This window comes from Gouania willdenowi, unplaced genomic scaffold, assembly GCF_900634775.1.
Source record: "Gouania willdenowi unplaced genomic scaffold, fGouWil2.1 scaffold_233_arrow_ctg1, whole genome shotgun sequence".
In the NCBI taxonomy this organism is placed as follows: domain Eukaryota; kingdom Metazoa; phylum Chordata; class Actinopteri; order Blenniiformes; family Gobiesocidae; genus Gouania; species Gouania willdenowi.
In genome coordinates, this window is record NW_021144989.1 from 9,437 (window position 1) to 35,262 (window position 25,826).

The 25,826-nt window shown below is 42.3% G+C and overlaps 1 pseudogene; it reads right to left on the reverse strand.

Annotated features, from left to right (window-relative positions):
- Positions 1-19,814: 19,814 nt before the first annotated feature.
- On the reverse strand, positions 19,815-24,072 carry LOC114459021 (peptidyl-prolyl cis-trans isomerase FKBP8 pseudogene; annotated as a pseudogene).
- Positions 24,073-25,826: the final 1,754 nt, after the last annotated feature.

Consider the following 25,826-nt stretch of genomic DNA (forward strand, 5'->3'; position numbering starts at 1 on the left):
ATAGATCAAGATATTGGATTATGTATCGAGATTAAATGCAAACAGTCTTCTTTCATGAAACTCACTTACTTAAATCAGAAGGAAAACAAAATATATAATTCATGTTTCAATTCCAAACAAAGAGGAGTCTCTGTTCTTTTCAACAAAAGGTTGCTCTTTAACATAATCAACTTCGTCATAGACCCAGAGGGTAGATATATTATTATCAAAGTGGTAATCTCCAATAAATGTTTCACAATTCTAAATCTCTATGCCCCCAATAATGACGACCCTGATTTCTTCCACAGAGGTTTTTAGGAGTTTATCAGACCTTTCTGCAGACTCATCATTAATCATAGGAGGTTACTTCAATCTGACACTCAACACATCATTAGACAGATCCAGTATGTTCCCGAATACAAAACCATCTCGATCTGCTAAAGTATTAATGAATTACATGGATGATCTTGGCATAGGAGATGTATGGAGACTGAACAACCCAACTAAAAAAGAAAACACCTTCTTCTCCCCTGTGCATAAATCCTTCTCCCAAATTGACTTCTTTCTTTCAAACAATTTCATCGCGCATAAGATTTCCTCTAAAATACATCCTATAATTATTAGCGATCATGCCCCGATATCCCTCACCCTGAAGTGTGACTCTAATCAGAAATGATCCTCTCTGTGGCGCTTTAATACTTCCTTACTTAATGACAGTGAATTTGGTAAAATGATAAGAAAAGAATGGGAGGACTTTCTATTAACAAACGATTCTCTGGAAGTGTCACCGTCCTTACTCTGGGAAACCGGCAAGACTGTCATCAGGGGGAAGATTATATCATACTCTTCTTATAAGAAAAAACAGGAACAGATAGCAGAAAAAACGATTGAAGAAAAAATTAAGAAACTTACGGAAGAATACGCAGCTAACCCGTCTGAACTTTTATGGAAAAAACTCCAAAATACAAAAATGTATTTGGATATCATCTTATCTAAAAAAACTGATTTTATTTTGCAACAATTACGATACAAAAACTTTGATTACAATAATAAATCAAGCAAATCAGCTCAAACGCAACAAAGAAAATTCCTTAATAGCAGCAATTTCTGACAATTCAGGTCAAACTTTAAACTTACCTCAGGACATAAATAAGGTTTTTCATGATTACTATCAAAACCTATACTCATCAAACTTAAACCCTGACCCTGAAGATATGAAAACCTTCCTCAATAACTTAAACCTACCACATCTCACCATAGATCAGAAAACTGTTAACCTTACAAGAACTACAAAATGCTTTGGATAGCATGTCAACAGGCAAAGCACCAGGTCCAGATGGGTTCCCTGCTGAATTCCTAAAACATTTCTGATCAATGCTGGCTCCGCTTTTTTTCAGAGTAGTAACAGAGATTAAAAATAAAGGTTACGTAGGAGGTCACATGAATACAGCAAACATTAAATTACTACCTAAACCAGACAAAAACCCCATGTTTGTCAAATTTGGCTTTGGAGAATCATTCATCCAATGGATCTCCACCCTATACTCTAAACCTAAGGCCTCAGTAACCACAAACAAAATAACATCCCAAAGCTTCACACTGCAGAGGGGAACCAGACAAGGCTTCCCACTCTCACCTTTGCTTTTTGCAATATTTGTTGAACCTCTCGCAGCAGCTGTTCGTCAGAACTCTGTTATTAAAGGAATCCACTCATCCATCTCATAACACGAAAAAAATCTTTATGCGGATGATATTTTACTCTATTTGGAAGAATCCCAATCCTCATTAGAAGAATTATTTAAACTAATAAACAGCTTCTCTAAATTATCAGATTATTCCATTAACTGGTCAAAATCATCAATCCTTCCTTTAACGAAAAATTCATGGAACCCAGTAAGCCAAAACCCACAATACCCCTCCCCCACTAATATAATTAAATATCTAGGCTTAAATATATCACCAAACCTAAATGAATTAATTAAACTGAACCTGGATCCACTGTTGGATAAAGTCACAGATGATCTGAAGAGATGGAACAATCTCCACATCTCACTCCTTGGCAGAATAGCCTCAGTTAAAATGAAAATCTTACCTAAAATAAACTATCTGTTCTCTATGATCCACTGAAACCACCAACACAATGGTTCAAAAAAATAGATTCTGCAATTACAAAATTCTATGCGAGGAATAAAAAACCTAAAATAAGCCTTTCAACCCCCCCAAAATTTAAAAGCGAGGGTGGGTTGGAAGCCCCTAATTTCATGCATTATTACTTAGCAAACCAAATATTATATTTAACAGAATGGCTAAAACCAAAAGAATACTTCAACACCTGGCTAGAAATAAAACAGCTAGACTGCAAACAAATTAAACTTTCTGATCTCCCTTTTATCACTATGACCCTCAAACGTCACAACTGTTTTAAAAACCCACTGATTGCCTCCACCCTGACTGTGTGGTGGAAAGCCTTGGACATTTCGAATATTCAATTAAAACACTGCTCTATCTGAAGACATGGGAAGATAGTGGAATCACTCATCTCCAAGACCTCTTTGAAAATAACAAGCTCATGACATATAACAATCTAACCCAAACATTCAATATGAATAAAAGTAATTTTTTACAGTACTTACAAGTAACAGAAACAATAAAGAAAAACACTTCTGTAGATCCAATTACATTACAACCTCCAGAACTGGCTATATATATGAAGAAAATCTCAACAAAATAAAAAAAAACTATACAGAGCACTCTCGAACCCTAACTCTAATCACTTACCAATCGCTAAATGGGAGGCTGAACTTTCAATCACCACGAACACCGATTTCTGGACAGAAATTTGTTGTAATACTTTTAAGATGACAAAAAACATAAACAGTTTTGGACTGCAAGATTTTTCTCTCTCCAAATCTATGTCTGATAGGAGACCTGATGAAGCTTGATCTTCCAGCAAACCAAACACAATCCATCATTGCAACACTCACCATAGCAAAAAAAAAAACAATATTAGTGAATTGGAAAGATAAAAAATCCTTAAACATAAACCAATGGCAAAATGTTCTCATAAAATATATTTCCATGGAAAAGATGTCAGGGGTCCAAGAACAGAGCCCTGAGGAACCCCACAGGACATTGGTATTCTGTCAGATTCAAAGTTTCCAATGCTTACAAAATAGCTTCGCTCCTCCAAGTAGAACTTAAACCATTGCATTACTTTTCCATTTAGTCCAACCCATGTTTACAATCTGTGCAACAAAATTGTATGATCTACAGTGTCAAATGCAGCACTTAGATCCAACAGAATGAGAACAGATACTTTTCCTGAATCAGTGTTCAACCTTATGTCATTGATCACTTTGATACGAGCAGTTCCTGTGCTGTGATGAGAACAAAACATCAGGATGGTGCGGTCAGGCACGGTGGAGTGGTGGGCCTCGGGGGGCGTGGGGGGTGTCACTGGGGGCTCTCTTCGCAGGGTCTCTCTGGGCGGTGTTGGCCCTGCGGGGAGTGTCGGTGGGGGGCCTTGGGGTTGGGGGTTGCGGGCGGTGGCGGGCTGCGTCCTTGAGTCCGGGGAAGCACTTGAGATTGCAGTGGCGGTTTCTTGTACATACATCGATCTAGCACTATCATGCCTTGGACTGTGGGATAAAACTTGTAGTGGGCTTAACTTTAGATACGTTGATCCCAAATACCTGTTTCAGGAATCAGCACTTACTCCTTCACTCTGTCCACAGCCACCACCAATATAGTTAAGCCTCATGTCTACAACTACACATCTCACGCTCACTTTACAGTAATCAACTCTTCCCCACCCTTCCATTTCTCTACCTTGAATCGCTCCTCCCTGCTCTCTTCCCCCTCCACCTCCCCCCCACCCCCTCACCCAGGTGTAACACTGCCCTCTCTTTTTATATTGTCCCTTTAATAAAGCGTTTCTTACCCTTCATTAGGGAGGGCTGGTGATGGTCACAATTATGCAATAAAATAATGCAATTTATTTAATTGCAAGAACAAAAAATGCATTGCTGTCTAAAAAAGATTGCACTTCTTGTAGTGTTTACCTTTGACAGCATGTGAAAACAAGAGGAAAAAAAAAAAGACAGAGAAAAGCCGAGACTGAGACCAAGTTAAATTTAAAAAAAATATATAAATAAATAAACTTATGACAAGGTTTGACAGTTAAATAACATTCTCTTTTTAATTTTAGTTTCTTTTAAATACATTTGACAGAGAAAAAAGGTGCCTGCAAAAAATTAACTAAAATATTAAAACTACTACTGCTACTGATAAATTCACAATTATTCTACATATTTGAAAACAAGATTTTTATCTCAGCTCAATATACAGCAAGTATTTAAAAGCATTTCTGCCAAAAAAAACATGGTGAAACTAAACAAAACAAACAAACCCTGGAACAGTCATGTGACAAATCAATCAACAGTTCTTGTTGAGAAAAATTATTATTATTCTGGATACAGTGGAAACAGAAACTATAAAACATAATAATATTGTGAACCTATTTATATTGTAGGGAATATATTATATCCAAATATGTAATTGAAGTCTAAAGCCACAAAAACACCACTTTAAAAAGAAAATAGACTAATATAAGACCTCTTTACAGTTATTTGACTCATTCTGCGCTTTGTGCGACTTGCGGCAATGACGCGCTGGTGACGACATAATCCAAGATGGCGGAGGCACGAACTACAGCCGGAAAATATTTAATAAGAGCCTTAAAAGACATAAATATAATGAAAAGAGTGGATGGACAGAGGCGTAAACATGCAGACTTTTACACGGACACACAGACTTATTAAACACACACGGACCTTGATAAATGGAACAGGCTTCACCGGACAGCAGGCACTAGGACCCAGAGGCGCAGTAAGTGCGTCCCCGTATTGCATTCACAGGCTGTAATATCACCAGTTTATCATTTTACCAGTTGTTAGAGCTACTATCTTTACCAGGGAGATCATATTTATTAATGGTGATTGTTTTCCAGAGTTTTAGTGGGCTTTTTACCGGTGATTAGTTTTTACCTTCCTTCAGCTCAGTGGTCCAAACTGACACCGTGGCCAGACACACGCACACACACACGCACACACACACACACACACACACACACACACACACACACACACACACACACACACACACACACACACACACACACACACACACACACACACACACACACAGTTACATTAAGGAAGGTTGCTTTCGTTATGTGGGGTGGATTAAAAAATGAATAAAGGATTGTTTTCTCCCGTTCTTCTCCTTGTTATTATCTCATTAGAAAAAAGTTTAAAAATAACAGGAATTAGTGCTGGTATCGAATGGTCTTGAGGGAAAATCCCGAGTCCGGGCAGCCCGAGTCCGAGACAAGACCGAGTCAAAATGCTTCCGAGTCCGAGACGAGACCGACACCTTTCAAATTTGGTCTCGAGACCGGTCTCAAGACTTAGACCGGTCTCGACTACTACAACACTATTAATTGTCACTGACCAACCCACATTAGCAGCTTAACTCACTCAGTGCCATTGACGAGATATCTCTTCCTTTCAAATCCAAACGCTCAGTGCCATTGACGAGATATCTCGTCATTTGCGTTTTTTCACTGCATTTGCTAGAAGAAACACTGGCGCAGGTCTCCCTGTAATATCTAACCTGTCTGTGGCTGTTACGGTCTCCTCAAGAAAATGTGGCTTGATGAAGGAAGACCACTAACATATACAAAAGGACACCGACAAAAGGGTTCAAGTTTGCAAGTTTATTGTAAATAAAACATTAATGAATCAAAACATAAATCAACAAACCAAAAAGGCTACAGGCGCCGGCCAAAATAAGGAAAAGAAGGGTTAAGAACCTGGCTAACCGCTCCATGGGCCATCGGACCAGGCCCCACCCGGGCTAAGCTACCTCAGCCAAAACTAACTATTAAACAAGAAAGAAAACCCGGAAAACAGGACTACCGGCGACTATAGCCAAACTAAAATAACAAAGCCCAGCAATCTAAACATGCGCGAGTTAAATGATTGCTACTTAAATAGAAAGAGGTTCCAAACAACTCAACAAAACAACCAACAAGACAAGACAACAACTAACCAAGCAACAAACAAACCTCACTATGCCTCTGTCCTGCAGTGTGTGTGTGGCTCAGTGCTCAACTCTGCTCTGCCTGCTCCTCTCTCCTGCCATCCTAAATAATCTCCCTCACCCTGATTGCCAACAGCAATCAGGTGTGCTACAGCCACTCAGAAAGGGGAAGGAGGGAGACCGGCCATAGAGGAAACACGTAACACCCCCACCCTAAGATGTTGGATGTACGCTCGCCCAAAAGTACATTCAACATGAACGAGATAAGGCATCAGCCAGTACATTTTTCACCCCCTTAATATGTCTTATCTCCAAATTAAATGACTGCAACAAAAGAGACCAGCGCATAATTCTCTGATTAGAGTTGCGCATTTGATTAATGAAAACCAAAGGATTGTGGTCAGTGTATACGATAATGGGACAAATGGATGAACCGACGTATACTTCAAAGTGATTTAAAGCCAACACTAATGCGAGAGCCTCTTTCTCAATTGTGGAGTAAACACGCTGGTGAGTGTTAAACTTCCTTGAGAAGTAAGAGACGGGGTGTTCAAGACCCCCATCGTCATCCTGAAGGAGGACAGCACCGGCTCCCGCCTCACTGGCATCAACAGCAAGTTTAAAAGGACGATCAAATGCAGGGGCAGCCAAGACAGGGGCATGGGATAGCAACGCTTTCACGCAGTCAAATGCGTGTTGACAATCATCTGACCAGTGGAATCGGCGTTTAGGGCTAAGGAGGTCAGTGAGCGGAGCGGCAATAGCGGAGAAGTTTCTACAAAAACTTTGATAGTAACCCGCCATGCCTAGGAATCGACGAAGCTGGCGCCGGGACATGGGTGCAGGGAAAGACATGATTGCCTCAACCTTTGTGTCAACCGGCTTTACCTGCCCCTGACCTACAACCTTCCCCAAATATGTGACAGTTGCTTGACCAAATTCACACTTCGCCAGGTTAAGCGTGAGATTGGCATCCTTTAGCCGTGCAAACACTGCCCCAAGCTGCTTGACATGATCTTCCCAAGAACTTGAGTACACCACAATGTCATCTAGATAGGCCTCACAACCAGGTAAACCACACAAGATGATGTTAACCAAACGCTGAAAGGTTGCCGGGGCATTCCGTACGCCAAATGGCATAACCGTGTACTGTAAAAAGGCATCTGGAGTCACAAATGCAGAGATTTCTTTTGCTCGAGAGGTTAAAGGCACCTGCCAATAACCTTTTAAAAGATCCAGTTTGGTCACATAGTTAGCACTACCAACGTGATCCACACAATCGTCAATTCGAGGCAGTGGATAGCAATCAGGCTTAGTGACACTGTTGACTTTGCGAAAGTCAGTACAAAAACGGTCAGAGGCATCAGATTTCATAGCCAGGAGACAAGGCGAACTCCATGAGCTGGAGCTCCTTTCTGCAATGCCATTCTCCAGCATGTAATCAACCTGTTTTTGTAACCGAGCACGTTTATCCGGATTTACTCTGTAAGCGTGCTGCTTAATTGGAGAAGAATCTCCTACATCAATATCGTGCTCAAGAATGTTAGTCTTTTTCGGTACATCAGAAAATAAGGAGATATTAGACTTTATTAACTGAACCACATCCTCACATTGAGTCTCAGTAAGATGTCCAAAGCATTCATCAAGTTTGGATAATATTTCAGAATTTTTTAGCCGACCCTGCACAACAGCAAGAGACGGCCCAACAACATCCTCGAGGTCAGATGCAGCCCCCGCAGGCAGCGCCTCTGGAATTTCAGCACCGGACAGCACCTCTGTCACCTGGGCCCTACCAGTAGCTTCAGCACTAGACATTACCAACATGCTGTCACAAACGTCGCCGACAGGGGTCGGGTGAGAAGACTCCCTGTCAAAGTAAGGTTTTAGCATGTTAATGTGACACAATCTGCTACGTCGTTTGCGATCTGGGGTTGCAACGATGTAATCCCGGTCACTTTTCTTTTCCTTAATGACATAGGGACCACTGTAACAGGCTTGCAAAGCTGAACCGGGGACAGGAAGCAGTATCAACACTTTATCACCGGGCCTGAAGCATCTGCTTTTGGTGTCTTTATCAAACCATAATTTCATCTTTTGTTGTGCAGTAGACATGTTTTGTTTTGCTAACTCACATGCACGGTGAAGTTTAAAGCGAAAATTAGAAACATAATCGCAAAGATTTTGCGGATCGCTACCACCCAACCACTTGTCTCGCAAAAGTTTTAGAGGACCCCGCACAGTGTGCGCAAAGACCAGATCAGCTGGACTAAACCCCAAAGACTCCTGCACGACCTCACGAACTGCAAAGAGAAGGAGATGAACGCCCTCATCCCAGTCCTTATTAGCTTCGAGACAATACGTACGAAGCATACTCTTCAACGTGGAATGGAAACGCTCCAAAGCTCCTTGGCTTTCGGGATGGTATGCGCTCGAATAATGGTGGACAATATCGAGTTGTTTCAAAACTTGTGCAAAAACTCTTGACATGAAATTGGAGCCCTGATCAGTTTGAATCACTCTAGGTAATCCAAACAGAGAGAAGAATTTCACCAGTGCTTTTGCTACAGCCGGAGCAGTAATTTTGCGCATGGGGATAGCCTCAGGAAAGCGGGTCGTCGAGCACATAATTGTCAAAAGAAACTTATTACCAGCTTTTGTGCGTGGAAAAGGCCCAACACAGTCCACTATGACACGTTCAAACGGTTCACCAACAACCGGAATCGGATACAATGGGTACCTCGGAATAGTCTGATTGGGTTTGCCACAAACTTGGCACACATGGCATGTTTTACAATGTTGCCGCACATCGCGTTTTAATCCGGGCCAGAAGAACCACCGCAAGATGCGGTCATACGTTTTATTCACTCCTAAGTGACCAGCAAGCGGATTATCATGTGCCAATGTTAAAACCTCTTTCCGGTACGCTTTAGGAATCACAATCTGTGTCAGAGCACTCCAATCATCATCTATGGATGCATGCGGCGGTGTCCACTTACGCACCAGCATCCCATGTTTTACAAAATAACAGGTCGACAACTGTTCAGCTTCAGACTCAGACACAACGGCATCAAAAATAACAGAAAGTGTCGAGTCGTTCTTTTGTTCGGAAATAAGATGCTCACGAGACATACAAACTTTAATGGTAAGGTCCTCGTCCGCAAGCGGTTCGACAACCGGGGCCGCAGGAGCAACCACAGAGTGTGGAGGAACAGGGGAGGCTCTCAATGAAGGGGTTACAACATCAACATCCATCATAAAGCTGTCAGCTAGATCTATATTGCAACCATTACTAGAGTCCTGTTTTCCTCGTTTTTCAGACATAGCTCGTGTGACAACACAAACTGGAAACACATCAGGGAATTTCTGCTCCAACTCCTCTGGGTGCTCTGAAATAGGAACAGCAACAACCTCAGGATTTAAAAGAACTTTACCTCCTGCCAAGTCATTACCCAAAATAAGGGACACCCCAGCTATGGGAAATTGAGGTGCTACACCCACTACTACCTGTCCCTTAACTAGTGCTGACTCCAGATATATGCTATGGAGCGGAAGCGACACAAACTGCATTCCAAACCCCCTAACTAATGCACTGGAGCTAGTTGTTGATTTTTCTGATAGTGGTAAAACACCCTGTAGAAGAACAGATTGTGAAGCAGCACTATCTCTCAAGATGTTAATAGAGACATTCGGCCCTGCATTAGTTACTGAGATCAAACCTTTCATAATGAAGGGAGCGTACACGTTAAGGTCCTGCTTAGCCTTCTCTGGACTGGTTAAATGCTGTTCACAGGATAAAACCTTTGTTTCCATCAGATTGACCACTTTTGACGTGTTCCTTTTATTCAAAGCAAAACACCGGTTCATTGTGTGGCCCCGCTTTTTACAATAGAAACATACAATTTCATTCCTAACATCGACAGGTTCTTTGTTACAGCTTTTAGGCTCTCCCTGCGAGTTCTGTTTTACCTGAGAGGTAAAAGATTCAGCTGCGCCATCCCCACGTTCAGAGGGCGAAGTCAACTTTCCAAAGTTAGCCCTATGAGTAAGGACGTACTCATCTGCGAGCACAGCCGCATCAGAGATTGTGGTTGCTTTTTGTTCATTTACATAAGTGACAATACGCTCGGGAAGACAATTTCTGAATTCTTCCAAAAGAATCAATCCTCTCATCTTCTGAATATCATTTACACGTTGCGATTGACACCAGCGATCAAACAGAGACTCTTTCACCCGACCAAATTCACAGTAAGTTTGACTTTCTTCTTTCTTAAGCCCACGAAATTTTTGACGGTAAGCCTCCGGCACAAGCTCATGAGCACGCAGCACAGCACATTTCACTTTATCGTAATCGGGGCAGTCGTAAGGAGACAAGGAGGCGTAAGCATCCTGAGCCTTACCCGTAAATACTGATTGCAATAGCAGGGTCCACACATTCTTAGGCCATTTAAGCGTATTGGCAACACGTTCAAACATCACAAAATAACGATCAACATCTCTGTCATTAAATTGAGGGACTAAGCGAATACATTTATTCAAATCAAAGTCAACTCTGTCTAAACCAGGAGAAGAGGTCATAAAGGCTGATTGCTTTAAATCAAACTCCATTTTGCGAAACTCAAATTCAAATTTCAAAGTTTTCTCTTTTATTTCCTTTTCAATATCCAATTCTTTTTCTTTTATCTCTAAGCGGCGCATTTCGAGCTCTAGTTCTTTAAGGCGAAGCAAGTCCTCCGACACAGGCTGGATAGTAGATGTACCTGGGGCTGAAACAGCTGGGTCGGATTCCAACGCCCCCTTTTCAAACAGAGAGGCAAGTATATCAGCCTTTAGCACGTGCTTCTTACTCTGTTTCGAAACCGTAACATCAAAACGATCTGCAATTGTAAACAAATGTTCTTTTTTACAACGGTTTAACACTTCAAGGCTTGGATGAGCCACAAACTCATCAATATTAAACTCCATTTTAATAAGAAAAAGTTTCGCAAGTAAGAACAAGTCTTCAAATGCCGCCAATCAAAGATAATTTAGCCAGTATGCAATGGGAAACACATACAAAACCCTAGTGAGAGCAGAGATTGCATAAAGCACACACACACACAAAAAAAACTCCAGAAAAACACAAAACCTGTGTCCATAAATACACAAGTATACAAAAAATATGAAACCACACAGAGCAAAAGGTCTCACAAGGTAGGCAAAGCGTGCGTAACAAAAGGTAAACAAGCAAAGTATCAGAAGAGTGGTTACCAAAACTCTCCAGTTTAAAGAAAAATATCAAAACCAGAACTACAACTGACACAGTTTACCAAAAATCACACGCAAAAGCCACTAATCTGCACTGATAAGCAAAATATCAATATCCAAGTGCTTAAACAATGCCTATTGTATTTTTAGACAAGCCCCCATATATGTTACGGTCTCCTCAAGAAAATGTGGCTTGATGAAGGGAGACCACTAACATATACAAAAGGACACCGACAAAAGGGTTCAAGTTTGCAAGTTTATTGTAAATAAAACATTAATGAATCAAAACATAAATCAACAAACCAAAAAGGCTACAGGCGCCGGCCAAAATAAGGAAAAGAGGGGTTAAGAACCTGGCTAACCGCTCCATGGGCCATCGGACCAGGCCCCACCCGGGCTAAGCTACCTCAGCCAAAACTAACTATTAAACAAGAAAGAAAACCCGGAAAACAGGACTACCGGCGACTATAGCCAAACTAAAATAACAAAGCCCAGCAATCTAAACATGCGTGAGTTAAATGATTGCTACTTAAATAGAAAGAGGTTCCAAACAACTCAACAAAACAACCAACAAGACAAGACAACAACTAACCAAGCAACAAACAAACCTCACTATGCCTCTGTCCTGCAGTGTGTGTGTGGCTCAGTGCTCAACTCTGCTCTGCCTGCTCCTCTCTCCTGCCATCCTAAATAATCTCCCTCACCCTGATTGCCAACAGCAATCAGGTGTGCTACAGCCACTCAGAAAGGGGAAGGAGGGAGACCGGCCATAGAGGCAACATGTAACAGTGGCGTAGTGACCAAATGGTGCCCTATAGATGGCAGTGCTGCAACTTTGGATGAGAGATCAGCAGCAATGGGTCTAAAAAGCTGAGAAGTGAAGTTGATGAGGGAGAAATGGCGAGTGGAGAACAGATGGTTAGCAAAAAAACAAGGATAGAGAAAACAGTGACACAGAAGACAGTTATAGAGCAGACAGTTAGAGATGAAGGTGAGAGCGAGGGCGTTGACAGAGAAGACGATGGAAGAGAAAATGATGAGGGAAAAGACGTTGCATCAGAAAACGGTGAAGTTGAAACAACTCACGCTAGAACAAGCCATGTGTCGAGCAGGAACGTTTAGTCAGCGCTCTGCAAGCGCAGCAGAAGACGAGCAAAGACCCTGGCCAAGCGGTGACACTCAGCATGTTCCACCACACAGCCATTCTCCAAAGCAAAGTACATTTGATCAATCAGTCAGATGAATTCAGCGAACCTGATCCGGATTCATCAAACGAATGGCTGCCTTCAGGATCGACCAGTAGCAGCAGAAAGACATGAAGGAGGTAAGAACTAACTTGCTTTATAACTAAAGATTGATTTGATTAGATAACTTGCTAGCTTGCATCAAAGCGATCCCCCCCTTCCCCCTCCTTCACTCCACGCCACATGAATGTAATTTTATCCCACTAGTCCCAGTACTGAGTGAATGAATTCTAAATTTTAAGATTTTGCATCCAGCAGAGAACACACTCATCCTGTTGGCACAGCTAAAAAAGAAAAGAAAAAATACTGCGGTAAAAAAAATACTACTTTATAGTAATTGTACATATTTGGAGGAGAAAGATATATATATATATATATATATCTATATATATATATATATATTTCTGTGTGTGTGTGTGTCTGGCCACGGTGTCAGTTTGGACCACTGAGCGGAAGGAAGGTAAAAACTAATCACCGGTAAAAAGCCCACTAAAACTCTGGAAAACAATCACCATTAATAAATATTATCTCCCTGGTAAAGATAGTAGCTCTAACAACTGGTAAAATGATTAACTGGTGATATTACAGCCTGTGAATGCAATACGGGGACGCACTTACTCCGCCTCTGGATCCTAGTGCCTGCTGTCCGGTGAAGCCTGTTCCATTTATCAAGGTCCGTGTGTGTTTAATAAGTCTATGTGTCCGTGTAAAAGTCTGCATGTTTATGCCTCTGTCCATCCACTCTTTTCATTATATCTATGTCTTTTAAGGCTCTTATTAAATATTTTCGGCTGTAGTCCGTGCCTCCGCCATCTTGGATTATGTCGTCACCAAGTGCAGAATGAGTCAAATAACTGTAAAGAGGTCTTATATTAGTCTATTTTCTTTTTAAAGTGGTGTTTTTTTGTGGCTTTAGACTCCAATTACATATTTGTATATAATATATTCCCTACAATATAAATAGGTTCACAATATAATTATTTTTTATAGTTTCTGTTTCCACTGTATCCAGAATAATAATAATTTTTCTCAACAAGAACTGTTGATTGATTTGTCACATGACTGTTCCAGGGTTTGAGTTTGTTTTGTTTAGTTTCACCATGTTATTTCTTGGCAGAAATGCTTTTAAATACTTGCTGTATATTGAGCTGAGATAAAAATCTTGTTTTCAAATATAGCTTGTTTACGACCAGATTTGAATTTTTGCCTCTCTGTCGGTTTTCTTTGAAAATAGGATACAGGGTTTTTCGACGTTCATTTATTTCTCGAGGGAATTGATCATTCATGCCGCTTTCCGTTCTCGTCCTTTACTTTTAACCTGGATTTTCTGTTGAAAGTGTTCAAATTTGGCAATGATAGGGCGTGGGTGGTTACCTCTACGTGGTCCGAGACGATGGACGCGGTGAAAAGTGATGTTTTTCACGGTTTCTGCCAGGATTTTCAGCTCAGACGACATGAAGTTTATCAGCAGAGCCTCTGGGTTGTTGTAGGGGGTTTCTGGAATACCTGAGAATATTACGTTGTCTCTCATACTGCGAGATTGGATATCCAGGACTGTCTCTTTAAGAAGCTTGTTTTCACTTTTCAGTTCTTTTACCTCCGAGGTCACCGCAGATGAAGCCAAATGGATATCTTGATTGACTTTTTGTAAGTCCTGAATTTGTTGGTATGCAAATTCCAGGCGGGACTTGATTTCCTGAAAGTCCTGGTGCAGTAAATCAACTACACCCAGCCTCTTATTAATGGATTTTAGGACCTCTGTTTGAGATTCTGCCTCCAGATCTGATGTATCCATAGATGAATTGTTCTTTCGACGTTTAGCAGACTTACCTGTCATGCTCGCGACTTTAGGTCCGGATTCCATCACGTAATATTCGTCGATGAACTCTTTGAGGTCCTCCACTCTGGCTGGTGAGAGGGCGAGTGGTCGGCTCTCGTTTGTTGCGTGGATTTAATGGTAAGAATCGTTAATATGAGCACGTAAACAAAGTTGGTAAACTTAGTCAAGGCAGTGAGCCGCCATGTTGAATTTTCACAGACTGTCTCAGAACATCTCGCGTGACTTACCTCCTCTCTGTGGAGCGCCCTACAAATAATTCTTGAATAACACATGATCATCCGGTCTTGGTCTTGATTCGGTCTCGGTGCATTCTGGTCTCGGGCAAGTCTTGGTCTCGAATAGTGTGGTCTTGAACACAACACTAACAATTCATTTAAGCCAATAGTATGGTATAGTGGCTTCTTTGATGGAAATATTTGTATTGATTGATAATTTAATTTTTTTTTAGTCAAGTTATTGACATTTTCTTAGAAGTCCTAATTTTAGATCAAAGCTCCACAAATGGCATTACACAGTGAAGGATCTGATAAAATGTCACAGCCACTACAGGGAGCACCAAGTAGTGGCAGTACTTTTCCCCCTCTTCCTTTTTTTTCCCTTCCCCTCCCTTCTCCTTAGGTGGGCGTTTACCTTGGCTGCTGCAGATCCTTAATCAGTGGATGAGACACACCTGGGAGTGAGCTGCAGCAGGAGTCATTGGTCCTCACATAAAAGCTGCAGGCAGTGTGTTTTCTGGTGTCAGACTGTTAATAACTATAAATTTTGTTTCTCTACCCACTTGCCTGGAAACTGCAAGATCATCTGCCAGAGTAACCACTGCTTCAAATCTCCCAGGATCAACTCCACCATCTGCCTCTGCTTCTCCTCTGGACTCGACTTCCTCACACGGCTCTGCTCAGCCATCATCCTCCACTACCTCAGTCAGCCTGTTTCCCGATCCTCTGTCACCATCTCTCCATCACCCAAACCGCCAGCTCTGTTCCCTATTCTCTGCGGGCGCAGATAAGTAGTTTTAGTTGAGTTTGGCACGTTAAGATTAGTGCCCCAGTTCTGTTTGTGAGTTTATATCTGAGTTGAATTTGTTACGGCTGAATTTACGGTTGACCTTATTTGGAGACATGATTTATTGCTCTGGTTGAATGATGGAATCCAGGAGAAGCATTGATGATTTTATATAAAAAATGTTTATTCTAAACTAAGAAAAAAGGTACAAGATGGAACAAAATTAGCGTCCGTCCAGGCGGACGTCCGAAGGAAGTGCCGCGCCCCATCCAACAGTTTCAAAGCCTAAGCTTTTTATACAGATAAGAAAAGGTCCCAACAGTGAGAGACAAAAGGGAGGGAGTCAGATGCCCATAGTGGAAATGTTGGAGGATGATGAAGATGTTATGAGAAAGGTTCGGGAGCCAGTCTTTATCAGTCTTGATAAGTGTGTGCGTCAGTGTATATCTGCATGTGAGCAGAGACTGTGCTGCACTGAGAATAATATGATCTGTACTGTTTAATCATGATTCAGCTGTTCAAAAGTGTAAAGATTAATGGAGTCGTCATGTATTAAAACATGACAAATTGTACACATGAACATACATTTGAGGATATGATGATGAATATAAAAATGACCATAACAAATTAAATACTGCAAAAGATCATTGGTTGTCGTGTCTTGTTGTCCTGCACTTGAGCCTCTGAATACCGGCCGTGACAGTACAGTCTGACCAACATGAGCTCAGCAGGCAATGAGACCGGCATTAATGCAGCGCCAGGTGAAATTTCTTTGCAACAAGTCGTTGTTAATCAAGGTTCTACTCTTGAACAACACGCGGCGTTGCTACAAAGTCTAGTGGAGAGTAATAATGCCTTACTGAGACAAGTTTCCTCTTTAACCAGCAAAGTTAATCAAATAGCCACTTCAATTGCTTCGCCTGCCGCAGCGGCTGTTTCTACTCCTGCTGCAAGTACTTTGGCCAACATTGACCCTGCCTTGCCCCAGCCAGTACACGAACCTCACGTTCCATTACCGGAACGTTATAACGGCGATGGTAGCTCATGTCAGGCCTTTCTAACGCAAGTATCTCTCATTTTTGACCTACAACCACTCTCGTACTCCTCAGAAAGGGCTAGGGTAGCATTCCTAATTAGTCTGCTTTCTGGTCCAGCACGAGAATGGGGAACGGCCGTGTGGAGCCGACGGGAGCCTGTCTGCAACGCATACTCGGCATTCATAGAGGAGATGAAGAAGGTTTTTGACCACCCAGTTCAGGGAAGGGATGCAGGTCACCATCTATTGTCTATTCGCCAGGGTAATCGAAGCGTGTCAGAGTTCTCTGTGGAGTTCCGCACCTTGGCGGCAGCTAGTGGTTGGAATGGTGAGGCCCTTCAGGGAGCATTCTATACGGCGCTCCAGGACTCCATTAAGGATGAGTTAGCCACACGCGACGAAACCCGCAGTCTGGATGAGACCATCGCTCTTGCCATCCGGATAGACAACAGAATGAGAGAACGCCGCAGAGAGAAGGGCTCTCGACCCGAATCGGTCCGATCCATTCTTGGGGGACGTCAGGACCCCCCAGCTCTGCCCCGTCTTTTACCTGAACCAGAACCCATGCAGCTTGGCCGCACCCTGCTTTCCCTTCAGGAGAGACAACATCGACGGGACACCAACAAGTGCATGTATTGTGGTAAACCAGGACACTTCATTGCAGCCTGCCCAATGAAGTCAGGAAAAGACCAGGCTCACCAGTAGTAGGGGAGGTACTGGTGAGCCAAGCCACATCTTTAGGAAGTCCTCCTCGTCTGCAAGTCTCTGCTTCTCTTTGCTGGCAATCTAGCTCAGTCTCCATCCAGACCCTCATTGATTCAGGAGCTGAGGAAAATTTTCTGGACAGCCGGTTAGCCCAGCAGTTAAAGATTCCATTGGTTCCACTGAAGACCCCTCTTAAGGTATGTGCCCTTAATTGATCTCATTCCTAGTGCCACTCTTCCTTCCAGTCGCCTTTATAATCTCACTAGACCAGAACAAGTGGCTATGGAGTCCTACATTAGAGACTCCTTGGCCGCAGGGATCATCAGACCATCATCTTCACCCGTTGCAGCTGGTTTTTTCTTCGTGGACTAGAAGGACAAGACTCTCCGTCCATGCATTGACTTCCGCAGAATGAATGATATCACCATTAAGAACTCTCACCCTCTGCCACTGATCAACTCTGCTTTTACTGCACTTCATGATGCCACCATCTTCACCAAGTTGGATCTTCGGAATGCCTATCACCTCATCCGCATCGTCAGGGAGATGAGTGGAAGACGGCTTTTAATACCCCCTTAGGACATTTTGAGTATCTTGTCATGCCCTTTGGCCTTACCAACGCCCCAGCGGTTTTCCAATATCTCATCAACGATGTTCTTCGGGATATGATTAATCGGTTCGTCTTTGTTTATATCGACGACATTCTAATCTATTCCAGGAATAAGGTGGAACATACTCACCATGTTCGTCAGGTTTTGGAACGCCTCCTGAAGAATCGTCTGTTCGTCAAAGCCGAAAAATGTCAGTTCCACGCTTCCACAGTTTCTTTCCTCGGTTTTATCATTGCCCCGGGGGAGGTAAAGATGGACCCGAAGAAGGTTTCTGCTGTCGAATACTGGCCCACACCCGAGGATAGGAAGCAGTTGCAGCGGTTCTTAGGTTTTGCTAATTTCTATCGCAGGTTCATTAGAAATTATAGCAAGATTGCTGTTCCATATCTCTCTCACATCTGTCAATAGGCAATTCTGGTGGACCTCTGAGGTGGATCGTGCTTTTCTGGATCTAAAGCAACATTTTGTCTCTGCCCCCATTCTGACCCAACCTGACCCCAGTTTGCAGTTTGTGGTAGAGGTGGATGCATATGATACAGGAGTTGGAGCAGTTCTGTCCCAGCGTTCCCCTGTGGACCAAAAGCTACACCCCTGTGCATTTTTCTCCCGTCGCCTCTCCTCTGCGGAAAGAAATTATGACGTGGCTAACCGTGAATTGCTGGCAGTGAAACTGGCTCTTGAAGAATGGCGGCACTGGTTGGAAGGAGCAGAACAACCATTCATCGTTTGGACTGACCACAGAAATTTAGAGTACATTCGCTCCGCTAAGAGACTCAACGCCCGTCAAGCCCGCTGGACTCTCTTCTTTGGAAGGTTTAAGTTTACTCTGTCATACCGTCCTGGATCCAAAAATATCAAGCCGGATGCCCTGTCCCGACAGTTTGCGGCAGGGGAATCTGCTGGTCAACCCGAGCCGATTCTCCCCAAGTATTGTGTGGTGGCATCCTGGACATGGGAGATTGAGTCAAGGGTGCAAGAGGCGCTGGAGCTTCACCCTGATCCAGGTAACGGACCACCAAATCTACTGTACGTACCTGACTCTGTTCGTTCTCAGGTTCTTGTCTGGGCCCATTCCTCTCGGCTTACATGTCACCCTGGTACCGCACGCACTCTGGAGGTGTTGAAAAAGAAGTTCTGGTGGCCGTCCTTGGACAAAGACACCCGTGAGTTTGTTGCCGCCTGCTCTGTTTGTTCTGCTAATAAAACCTCCAATAAGCCTACGGCGGTGTTGCTCCAGCCCCTGCCTGTGCCTCATCGGCCCTGGTCCCATATCGCCATTGACTTTGTTACTGGTCTACCACCGTCCCAAGGTAACACGACCATTCTTACAATTGTTGATCGATTTTCAAAGGCTGCTCATTTTGTTGCTTCCCTCTGCTAGGGAGACAGCGGATCTCCTCATCCTGCATGTCTTCAGACTCCATGGCATTCCAGTGAATATTGTTTCGGATCGTGGGCCCCAGTTTACTTCGGAGGTTTGGCGGTCATTCTGTTCTGCTTTGGGAGTTAAGGTCAGTCTCTCCTCTGGATTCCATCCCCAGTCCAATGGCCAGACGGAGAGAGCTAATCAGTCCCTTGAGACCTATCTAAGATGCATGACCTCTGACAACCCCACTGCATGGAGTAACGTCTTGCCCTGGGTCGAATATGCGCATAACTCCCTGGCTAATTCTTCTTCCGGCCTCTCTCCTTTTCAGTGTTCCCTGGGCTACCAACCACCCTTGTTCCCATCTCAGGAAGGGGAGATTGCCATCCCTTCTTTGCAATCCTTCCTGAGACGCTGTGAGAGGACCTGGAAGAGAGCGAGAACCTCTTTATTAAAGGCTGGTCGTAGAATGGCACAACAGGCCAATCGCTATCGCTCTCCTGCCCCAGTCTAGGTACCAGGTCAGAGAGTTTGGCTTCAGGCTAAGGACCTGCCTTTAAGGGTTGAATCTAGGAAGTTGGCTCCCCGTTTTGTTGGACCCTTTTTTATTGAACGTTTAGTTGGTCCCAGTGCCGTCCGTCTTAATCTTCCCTCCTCTATGAGGATCCACCCTACTTTTCACGTGTCACAGATAAAACCTACTAGGGAGAGTCCCTTGGGCCCCCCAGTCCGTCCCCCTCCTCCTCCAAGGATGGTGGATGAGGCCCCGGTGTACACTGTCCGACGGCTGATTGACGTTCGTCGGCGGGGACGTGGCCTCCAACATCTGGTCGACTGGGAAGGGTATGGTCCGGAAGAACGCAGCTGGGTACCACGACGAGCCATTATAGATGACACTCTTGTTAGAGACTTCCACCGCCGTCGGCCGGACCGGATGCCTTGTGCACCAGGTGGTGCATCTAGGAGGGGGGTTACTGTCACAGCCACTACAGGGAGCACCAAGTAGTGGCAGTACTTTTCCCCCTCTTCCTTTTTTTTTCCTTCCCCTCCCTTCTCCTTAGGTGGGCGTTTACCTTGGCTGCTGCAGATCCTTAATCAGTGGATGAGACACACCTGGGAGTGAGCACTTTGGTGTTTGATTTGCTCACAGGTTCCAGTCAGTTTTGATTTCTGGTTATTGTTCACTGGTATTAAATGTTGTAAGAATTGTGTTACAATAAAAATAGTTTTGGAAAATATTGATATTGTTTTTTTTCTTTCCGCATTAATGAACACATTTGGATAATGTTCTTAAACAACTGATTATTTTCATTTTTCCTTATTGTACATTATATTAACTGACATCAATGCCTTTAATTGTAAAACAATATATTTTCCATTTGGTCTGTATTTCCATCACAAGTTTGGTCTTAAATTTTCTTAAGGTGGTATTAAAAAGTCTTAAATATATATTATTATATTCTTCCTACCTGTAGTCACCCTGTATTTATCATCATCATGCTTGTAACCTATGTGAATAGATGCTTGTAAAATAAAAATGTACACATTGTAAACATTGTTTTTTTTACCATTTAAACTTTTATTAAACCTCAATTTCAGATGCACTCCTGGCAAACCAACATATTTAATTTAATAAATCATATTTTTTAATATTAATTATCCTTTGTTCCTCTACAAAATGCATCTTGTAACTGTAGAGGATGATGACATTTGTCACACATACATAGCAGAGACCAGAGAGTGACAGTGAGGAGGTCATAAACTGATAAATATTTTCACCCTCATGGACCACATGGTCAGAATGCTCTGCCAGATGTGCTCCAGTGTTTAAGTCGTGTCGTTACTACAGTTCTTCAATCACTTTCTAGCATAGATGGCCACAGCCAGAGTGATGCCGCCAATGGCTACTGCAGTGGCACCAAGCAGCCACTTCCAGCTCAAACCCCATGCTGACTTGGCCTGATGTTTGTGGGTGCTGGACGGGTTCTCCAACATCTTCTCATCCATGGCCTGATGTCTGTGGGTGCTGGACGGGTTCTCCAACATCTTCTCATCCATGGCCTGATGTTTGTGGGTGCTGGACGGGTCCTCCAACATCTTCTCATCCATGGCCTGATGTTTGTGGGTGCTGGACGGGTCCTCCAACATCTTCTCATCCATGGCCTGATGTTTGTGGGTGCTGGACGGGTCCTCCAACATCTTCTCATCCATGGCCTGATGTTTGTGGGTGCTGGACGGGTCCTCCAACATCTTCTCACCCATGGCCTGATGTTTGTGGGTGCTGGACGGGTCCTCCAACATCTTCTCACCCATGGCCTGATGTTTGTGGGTGCTGGACGGGTCCTCCAACATCTTCTCACCCATGGCCTGATGTTTGTGGGTGCTGGACGGGTCCTCCAACATCTTCTCACCCATGGCCTGATGTTTGTGGGTGCTGGACGGGTCCTCCAACATCTTCTCACCCATGGCCTGATGTTTGTGGGTGCTGGACTGGTCCTCCAACATCTTCTCATCCATGGCCTGATGTTTGTGGGTGCTGGACGGGTCCTCCAACATCTTCTCATCCATGGCCTGCTTTGCTGCTTCATGCTCACGGTGCTTTTTCATCATCGTGGAGAGCTCATCGTGGACCGTTTTGTTGCGTGGCTCCAGCTCCAGGGCCTTCCATAGTGTTTGAATGGCCTCTGAGTATTTATCCTGCAAGGCCAGAACCTTGCCCTTGTGAAAAAGTGCTTTCACATTTTTGGGCTGATACATCAGCGCTTCACTGCTGCACGTTAGCGCTGCATCATAGTCTTCTAGTTTCAGCATAGAAGCAGCCATGTTGTTCAAACATTTCACTTTCATTTCCATCAGCTTGTTCTCCTCTTCAGACCTAATGTCATCTTTAGAAATGGACTCTGTTATTTCCATGGCAGTGCTATATTTGAAGATGGCGTAGTTGTAGGCTCTGCACCGATAAAGGACATTGCCTTGCTCCTTCTTGCAGGTGGCCAGAGCAATCTTCTCAGTGGGGGACAGCAGCTTCAGGTCTGGAGCATCAGTAGCTTCTAGCAGCTTCACTTCAAGTGACAGATCAGCCTTTGAAGGAATCTCAGGGTAAAGATTTCCACGGAAACCATTTGCATATTTTCCATCTGTCATGATGACCGCCTTCTCTCCCATTCCCATGAGTTGCACCGCCGCATCCAGTGCCGGGATCACTTCTCTGTGTCCCAAAGTGAACCAGAACTCCGACAGCTCCTCGACCAGCGTCCCATCCAACAGACGTGTTTTTAGATTAATCTTCACAGTCTGTCCAAGCTCCGGCCAACTGTCTCTTCCTCCTCCAGGCTGCAGCACCTTTTTCATTAGCGAACCATTTCCCATGATATCTAACCACTCATCAGCAGGCGGTTGGGGGTCAGTTTCTATCCTCATGGACTGATCCATGTTAATCTTATTCCCACTCTTCACGCCTGGTGCACTGTCACTGCTTTGGTAAACAACCTGAAACACAAGGAAACGTATTATAAGTACTACTAAAACAAACTAGATTACCATTATTAGCTGGCAGATTCTGAGCAGGGTTGGTGTCAGTTATAATTGTATTCATGTAATTGATAATTAATTACAAAGATGGTGTAGTTATAATTGTAATTTAATTTTTTTTTGCTCTCATAATCTCATTAAATTTTTGTTGAGGTTAGATCATTTTAAAAATGTATTTTACAACTGACTTAAGACCGTTATCATATGAGATGCTAACAGAAAGCTAACACAAGATGAAGGTTAACTTTTTTTTTTTTTTTGTTTATCATGATAACGGGTCCTAAATTAGCTGTAAAATACACTAAAAACAAATATATATCATCTAATTACTTTCCTATCTTTTGGTTATCTTAAGACTTCCTAATCAATGAAAATATAGTTTTTGATATTTTTGGTGTGGGTATCTGTGCCATTTTTATTAAAATGTGGGAAAGCTTGATATGGAACATATTTTAATTGTTTACTACATACTGTATGTGTAGAACTGTAACATGGCTCCCCAGTTTTGTTTTCTGTTTTGTTTTTGAAACTTTTTACTGACAATTTATAATTGACAGTTTTTAGAGAATTTGCATGGCAATTACAATTGACAAAGTCAATTATCTAAACTCAATTACATTTTAATTACAATTATGACAGTAACATATTTTTAAAAGTACATTTATGATTACGCCATAATTGTAATTAATTATCAATTGCATGATTACAATTAGAATTGACCCCAACCTTGCTTCTGAGTCTCTATTGAAGTGTCACACTAGTCCAGACATGGGACACTGGTGCCACAGGAGCCACAAGCAGCCTTTGGTCTAATTTTGTGCTGCCGTTAGCATAAACATACAAAATGACATAAATACTCAAAACAATAGCAAATCAATGCACAAAATTACTCTTAAAAAACACAAAAAGACTATTAAAATACACACACAAAAATGACACAACAAACAAAATGATAACCAAACCACAGAAAAATATACAGGATTACATAAAACAAATACCAAAATAAACAAAAATAAAAAAACGTACACAAAGACAACAATAACATAAACTGGGAGAAAAATTATACAATATTACTGAAAGAAACATACTAAATTACAGAATGATACACAAAATAATATAAAAACAACAGATTCATGTATTAAAACACAACAAAGACATATTGAAGGAGAGAAGAATCAGAATCATTAAGCACAACACTTGTTGTTAGATTGTCCTTTGTGCCAATAGATGGTTGTAACATGAGATTTACCGTTTAAGAGTAGCTTAGTATTAGTGTCTTATCTGTGGGAAGGATGTTAATTCCGGGATGTTTTAGTCTTTCTTTGAATCAGGGGCTGTTCCAGATGTTTCCTATTCTCTCCTATCTGCAGCTTTGGGCTTTTACACTCGGTCTGTTTATTCTCTCCTGAGGAAGTATCTGCTCTATGAGCTCTGGGTTTCTGTTCTCTTTTTTAGAGTTCTACTTTTTGCTCTTCCTTTGATGTTCTCTGATGTGGAGTTCTTCCCCGACATATCAACGGTTGTTCTAAACTCCTCAGTAACCACGGTTACATGATGTTTTTTTTAATACGGAATGAGTTTTTCTGCATTAAATCATTTGGAATTAAAGTCTTGTGCTTCATGTTTACATGGTAATAGTAATTCCTGAACTGACGTTTACATGGAAAACCTGTTTATTTGGCTTTAGTTAATTCCACTTAAGCCTGGGGGTTGGGAAGGCTCTGATTGGACAGGGGGCAAACATGACGTATCACGTTGATAACGTCTATCGGGAGAAACACACAACCAACATTTTATTGTTGGTTGTAACACAGAAGACCATACATGAGAAGTGTTTTCACCTTTATTTTGATTGTTGTTTTGAAGCTACAGCTCAACAGTAACACACTTTTGTCTACGGAGCAGAAGACATAGAAACTAATCACCAGTAAATAAAGTCCAGTAAAACTCTGTGAAACAAAAACCAGGAATAAATAGTTGCTTCCTGGTAAAGATAGTAGCTGTAACTGTGGTGAAGGCTTCTAATGAAAGGATCTTTGTTATTGTGAGTAATTATTGTGATGAGGAATATACCAAGTTTCTTTGGTGCTGTGAACTTCGTCAGGAGTCAGCTTCACCACATATCCAGCTACCTCTAGCTTTGACATTTGTTCACAGTATGAGCTTGCTTTGTCCAGATCTTTGGATAGTTGAGATTCAACGTTACGGAGTCTTAACATTACTGCCGTTTGAGGTATATTCAGAATGGGTGAGTTTGCTTACCTGGCATACATGGCGTTTGAAGCGACTGGAATGTTCTGCTGGCAGTTTTTTAAGGAGCCGATCTACATGTGAATCACAGAGAAGTTCAGCGTGTCATTGCCACAAGTCACACATGTACAGAACAACCGGAATGAACCTAAAGCGGATTTAAGTTTTGTTCACTGTTTACAAAAAAGAGGAATTATTTTATGATTTAAAAACAGAACAAACCAGCCACGTAATTTGGAATTAAGGTAAATTTGGAATTAAATAGCACCAATGTTTGTGTGATTTGTGTGTGTGTGTGCGCCCGTGTGCGTGTGTGAGATACTTTTTTATTTTAGGTTTATCAGCCTAAGCAGTGATTAAATGTGCTTTATGTATTGACTTAACTTGTACACAATGGTGGTAATAGTTTAAAGATAAAGTCTGGTCTGTAATGGAGTGAGGCTGGATTAATTACATTTAAACTGGGGTTAAAGTCATTTATCACATCCACTTAAATTTGTTTGATTTTTTTTAAGGTACTTGTACTTTTTGTGTTAGTGTATGTGTGTGTTTTGTTCTTTGTCCTATTAGCAAACCTTAACCTAATAATGCAAATAAAACAAGTTAATTATTGAATAGCTGTAAATTGTGCTATAATACATACTAATGCTATACTATCATTATCATTTCATCAGAAAACATCAAACAATGACAGGCTTCATGATGTCAAAGACATGAAGTAACCACAGAGAGAAGCTGTGACTGAGAACATCCTCTACATCAGAGGTCTCATTCTCGCGGCCCACGGGAAGATAATTTGTGGTAATGACAATGTGAAAATGTAATGTTAGTGAAGCCCATGTGTTTTATACTGTATTGTAATGACGTGACTCGAGCCATTATCAAAGATTTTGAGCCTTTAATGGAAGTCCTTAAA